General features: G+C 35.8%; 1 long non-coding RNA gene across 1 annotated transcript; it reads left to right on the top strand.

Moving 5' to 3' along the window:
* The first annotated feature begins 549 nt into the window (after window positions 1-549).
* Window positions 550-4422, top strand: LOC148580079 (uncharacterized). The gene is made up of 3 exons (XR_015883022.1): window positions 550-963; window positions 1238-1399; window positions 4293-4422. It is a non-coding gene; the product is annotated as an uncharacterized LOC148580079 (long non-coding RNA).
* Window positions 4423-6211: the final 1789 nt, after the last annotated feature.

Raw genomic sequence — 6211 nt, 5'->3', positions numbered from 1 at the left:
TATAATTTTAGTAATTGAAAAATAAGAAAGAATTGTATAATTTAATTTAAATAATTTCTATTATGGATAAATTATGGTTTATTTTATTAGTTTGAGCTCCTAGAGATTAATTTATTAGGAATGATTAAATGAATTTTTATAAATACTTAAAGTTTAAGTAATTTATTATAATTAGATATTTTGTAAATTGAAATTAAAGTTTCGGTAATAGAAAAATAATAAAATGTTATATCATTTAATTTGAATAATTGGTATTGAGTTTAAAGTACATTTTATAAAAATGTGATTAATATACTTATTTTATAATTTAAACTAAAAATAATTAATTGAACTTAGCAATATGTTGATGAATAATGTTCTTATATATTTTTAATAGAGTATATTTAATTTTAAAAAATTACTCTACTCTTCAATTTTATCAAAATATCTATTCATATCTATCCTTATTTCTTTATAAAATCCTAATTTCACTAAATTCCTAATTGATACCCTAATTTCACAAATTAACACATACACAGAAAGGAAAGAAAGGGAACAGGGGGAGCTTGAGGGGGGAAACGGAGAAGAGGGGGAGAGAGTGACGGAACGGAGTAAGAAGAGAGGAAGGAGGATCGCCGCGCTGTGCCGCTCCTTGTGCCGGTTGCCATTGCTGTCGTTAGAGCCAGAGAATAAGAGAAGCAAAACCGCGAAGAGAAAGAGATCGACGGAGACGTTCACTCGCTCATCGTTGTCGCTGCCATGCGTTGCCTCCGCTGCTGGTTCAGCTGCCGTCGAGCTCGCAGCAACCGTCACCATGGAGACCGCCAATATCATCTCCGAAGCTGCGTCGTCAATTAGGTTAAGGAGGGGGAGAATCGTGAACAACTGGCGGAGGAGGAGAAGAACGTGTGGTGGTGGGTGTTCTCTTAGCCAGCGTCGTTGAAGGATGCTCCGCCACCGCCGCCGCCGGAATCACGAGCTGAGGTAGAGGAGGAAGCTATCTTCCCTGTTGTTGTAGTCACCGTAATTCTACTACTATGGCTTTGTTTTCTTGTTTTATTTAATTACTGATTAAGCTGCTGTAGCTGTGGACTGTGACGATCGATTTTCCAAAAGAATCGTTGCTGCTATGAACTATTTCATCCCTGCCCTGATATTGCTTTGTTACCACAGCCTCCTTCATCCTTGTATCTGAATCTGTATCATTCACAACCTATTTTGATTATTGTTATCTCTGCTTGCCGCTTCATTGTTATAGGAAAAATGCCCAAAAATATTTATATTTCGGTCTTGCCACCATTATCGCGATTATTGATGACATCGCTGCTGCAGAGGGTCTCAGGTATCACTGTTGTGGTTGCTGCCACGAATTAGGAATAAAGGGAATTGCTGTGTTAAATCCTGCGATTACGACATCGAGGTAGGGGGTTTAAAATGATTTTAATTTAGGAATGCCAACAAGGTTTATTGAATAACTGCAAATAGTATTAATGGCTGTGAGTAATTAATTGATTATATGAATGTTGGATTGTGATTGCGATTGTGCTTGGTGCTGTGATTGAATTGATTGTAATTATGTATGGTAGATGATTGAATTATTGATTGTTGGTTGTTGAAATGGTTGTTTGGTATATTGCTATGGCTATGAAAGTGACTTGAGATTAGTAGAGGATTGTGGTTTTGACTGATTATGTATAAATGGTTGAGACTGAGATAATCATTTGATATATTTGATACTGGATTGAGAATTGTTGAAGAATTAGGGCCCAAAAGACTAAACTATTATTAAGAATTTGGTTTTCAAAATAGAATGGTTACTTTGAGGACGGCCTAGTAATTTGTTAGCAATCGAAATGGTATGAGATTAAAATCTGAGTAAACTTTAACAAGTGTAGTTGTTAGGATTTAAATTTAAAGGTTTCGTATTAACTGAAGATTTAGTTATGATTTTTCAAAGTTAATCCGTAAAATCTGAATTTCTGCATTACCTTTAAGTGAAAACAGTAACTTTGAAAGACTGTAACTAATTCTGTGATGATTGGAATTGTATGAGACCAAGTCTGGGTTAAACTTAGGGATATAAGGAACTAAACTGGTAAATTTGAGACTTTTTCATTAAGTTTATGATTTATGGTGAATTTTTGAATTGGGGATGTCAAATCTGGTTTTTTTTCTGCAGAACGTTTAACACAGCAGCAACTTGATTCCTTTATGGAAATTCTGCAGTTTGAATTTTGAAATGGAACTAATTTTAAATGAAATCTTAGTCCTATTATTTTTATGTCGTAAAATTTCAGAACGGTTGACCTTGCGGTTTAAAAGATAAAAATTTTTGAAATACGATGCATTATGCAGTAAAGGCCAGATTCTGTTTTCTTAAATCAGTAAATTTGGAAGTTTATAACTTTTGAACCTGGTTGGATATCGAGGTGCAACCAATTGGAAGTGAAAATTAAGTATGTTTAGCATTTGTGACTTAAATTTCAGGGCTATCCATGTTTTAATAAGTGAGTTATGGGACTTGGAAGAGGTTGTGTTCAATGATTTGTAAAACAGAATTCTGCAAAAAATTACCTAACTTTCAAGCTACATAACTCCTTCATTAAAAATGGTATGACCCTGGAACTAATTGAAAACGAAATTTGGATGAGTTATGTTTAACCATATTAGTTTTGAAGGTAGTTGGATTTAATTTGGATTTTATATGAAATTTCAAATGTTGTATAGTGCTGCTGTCTTCTGGTTTTAAAACACTGCAGAACAGTCACGGTTTTGCTTATATTCCCAAAGCTAGAGTCAGCAAAAAATTATGATTTTAAGTTTAATAGAAAGATTAATCCGAGACGGTCGCATGGATATAAAATTTGCGTAATTCCGAATTCATTTGATATTTTAAAAACAAAATGGAAATCAGGCTGCCAAGTTGTGTTGGTAATTATTTTGGATATAGAATTTAAAAAATAGATTTTCTATTATCAAATGTTTTTGAGAATATATATTGTTGTGGCAACTGCTGAAAGAGGCTGATGAAATGTTGAGAAAGAAGGAACCCGTAAGGGTGGCTAAGTCCTATTTTTAAAGGAGATTATGTCCAAATTTTTATAAAAGTAAAAGGAGTTAATCAAAATGAATACTTGAGACTTGTTTAACGATAATAACTTTACTCATTCTTTTGAGAAAATATATTTGATTTATAAAGTTGCTAGCAAGGACATGGGTTTTGTCCCGCTTGCATATTTACATTTACAAAGGAGTAAAGAGATAAAAAGAAAAAGAGTAATATAGATACAGATGAAAGAGTATTCAGAGAAAAGTAAAGAGATACAGAGAACAGAACAACTAGAGTAGAGTAAAGAGATGCAGAGGAAAGAGAAACCAGAGCAGAGTAAAGAGATATTTGTATATATATATATATTAGTTGCTTGATGCAACCCAGAGCTATATTTATATATATTAGTTGCTTGATGCAACCCAGAGCTATATTTATATATATATATTAGTTGCTTGATGCAACCCAGAGCTATATTTAATATATATTAGTTGCTTAATGCAACCCAGAGCCTCTGTAGGGAAACTAAGTTACCTACAGCCATTTTCCGCTTCCCCAGAGCAGAGCAGAGTATATATATATTTTCCTGCAGTAAGTAGAGGCTGTCTCAAATGAGCGGCTATTATCATATTCGCATTTATTTAGGAACGGAAAATCGTATTCGAAAAATCGGGATTACTCGTGACTAGATAAATGTCGGGATTGCGGGCAGCCAACCGACACATGAGCTCATGGCCTGTACTAGGACTAGACATTCATCATATGCATCTATGTGACATTGTTTGGGTGTGTATATTGTAATTGGTTTGCCTAAATGAATAATTCTGTTAACTGCTAATTACTATACTTGATATAATTGCTCTTGATTGTGTTTGAACCTCATTACTTGTGTTTGTAACTGATTGGCTGGATTGTGGTGAATTGGGTGTTGGTTGAATTGCTTGGCCCTGAGGCCGTAATTGGATTGTGTTTGAGGTTTAGTAAGTATGAAAGATTGAGCTGGTTCAGCATAGACTTAATGAACCTATGCTTGGAACAGATTAGTCATTCATACAGTCTAGAAAACTTTTATGAGTTTTATAAAGAAAATATGGGTCTAGGATTTTGAATAATTAACTAATACTTTTAAAGAAGGTTAATTTTCTTTTAGATGTCTCTGAATGAAACTAACTATTTGCGCTTTATTCTTTACTTTCACGGCATTCTCGACCTCTACTGAGAACATATGGTTTGGTTCTCACCCCCAAATTTTCCACCCTTTCAGTGACAGGTTTGAAGACGCAATTTGAAGCTGCGAGCGATTAGTAGGCTTTCTTTATGGTTTTAATTGCTTTCATAGAGTCCCTCACTCTTGTCCTTTGAGGTTTTATTTTAACAGAGGGGTAGGTGTTGTATTTGGGTTTATATGACTTCTTATGTATAAGAATTACTATTAATAATACTTATGTGATTGTTATTATTATTTGCAATGTTTATCCTTGATACATGTCATTAATGAATAAAAATAAAATTTTCTGGCATTTTCTTAAAACTGAAACGCGAAATCGATACAAAGGCTCAGTAATTAAGTAGTTAATATTAGAAAAGGTCACGTAACGTTCTTTCTAGTAGAAATACCCTGACTTAAGCAAGGTATTTTGCTGGAAGGGATGTTACACTCCAATTTCATGCCCACTATGGACTACTATGTATCATTGGAAATCTCTGAATGTCAGCTTTCTAACGCAACTAGAAAAACCTCAATTGGACCTCTGTAACTCAAGTTATGCTCCTTTGAAGGGGACAGGGTCGCTAGCATAGTCGCTGGCGTTATTGGCAAAAGTGAGTGCCAATAACGTCCGTGTTCAGAGGATTAGTATTGCCAGGTTCTGGAGCTCAAACTTAATGTCCACCCCATACTATTATATATTGTTGAAAAGCTCTAGATGTCTACTTTCCAAAACCTTTAGAAGCGCATCAATTGGAGCTCTACAGCTCGAGTTACACGTCTTGGAAGACGAAGAGGTCAGCTGGCCTTACTACAGGTTGATACCATGTTCATCTTTGCACATTTGGGGCAGGTTTTATCCCTCAAATTTAGTGTCCACCATGTAGTGCTATATATGCTTGGAAAGCTCTGGAATCCTGCTTTCCAATTCCACTGAAATCACCTCATTTGAAGCTATGTGGCTCAAGTTATTCTTGTTTGAAGAAGGCATGGTCAGGCTGCTGGGTGAGATTTTGCCCACGTTAGTGGCACTAACGTGGCCTTCTCTGCTTCGCAAACGTTAGTGGCGTTCACTTTTTCCACTAACTTTCACAGCTGCCTCCTTTGTTCCATTTTAATGCCCACGTTAGTGGCACTAACATGGCCACTAACGTGGGTGTTCTTGGCTTCGCAAACGTTAGTGGCATTCACTTTTCCACTAACTTTCACAGCTGCCTCCTTTCATCCACGTTAATACCATTAACTTTCTCACTAACGTTGGGGCTTCTCTTTTCTTCCACGTTAGTGCCCATGTTAGTGGAGCTAACGGGGTCGCTAACGTGGGTTTTCTTGCCCTTCGCTAACATTAGTGGCGTTAACGTTCTCACTAACTTTCCAAGCTTTCCTTCCTTCCACTTTAATGGCCATGTTAGTGGCACTAACGTAGCCACTAACGTGGCTCTTCTCTGCTTCTTGTTACCTAAAATCAATCAAACAAAGTACATCAAATTCTTGCTCTTAATCATGAGATCATGCATCATCCATTTTATCATTCAATTCATGCATAATTCTCATGAAATCATTCAAAATTCACAATGTTTGCTTGAATCATGGTATGAATGCATTTTCAACCAAATACTTGCTTATTTCATAAGAAAATGCATGAAACCAACCTAAAGCATACAAAAAATGGCTAGTAAAACTAGCCAAGATGCCCTGGCATCAAGAAGTAGTGGAAGGCGAAAAGAGAAAAGAAGAAGAAAAGTGTTTGGATTCTTTTTTGTGTGTGATTAGGGGTTAGAAGTGGGAGAAGAGTTGGGAGAGTGAGGCTTTTATAGGGGGTGAAGAGTGTGATTTGAATTGTGGAAAATAAAAAGGATTCAATATTTTCCCACTTAGGGAGTTGTGCCTAGCGTGGGAAGAGGCGCCAACCCTCTTCTCACTGTGCCTCCTGCATGTGTTGAGTTCCAAAGGGTAAGTACACTTTGACTTCTTTA

Source organism: Arachis ipaensis, chromosome B10 (assembly GCF_059453495.1).
Source record: "Arachis ipaensis isolate K30076 ecotype BB chromosome B10, ASM5945349v1, whole genome shotgun sequence".
Taxonomy (NCBI): Eukaryota; Viridiplantae; Streptophyta; class Magnoliopsida; order Fabales; family Fabaceae; genus Arachis; species Arachis ipaensis.
This window is presented reverse-complemented; position numbering and strand designations above follow the sequence as displayed.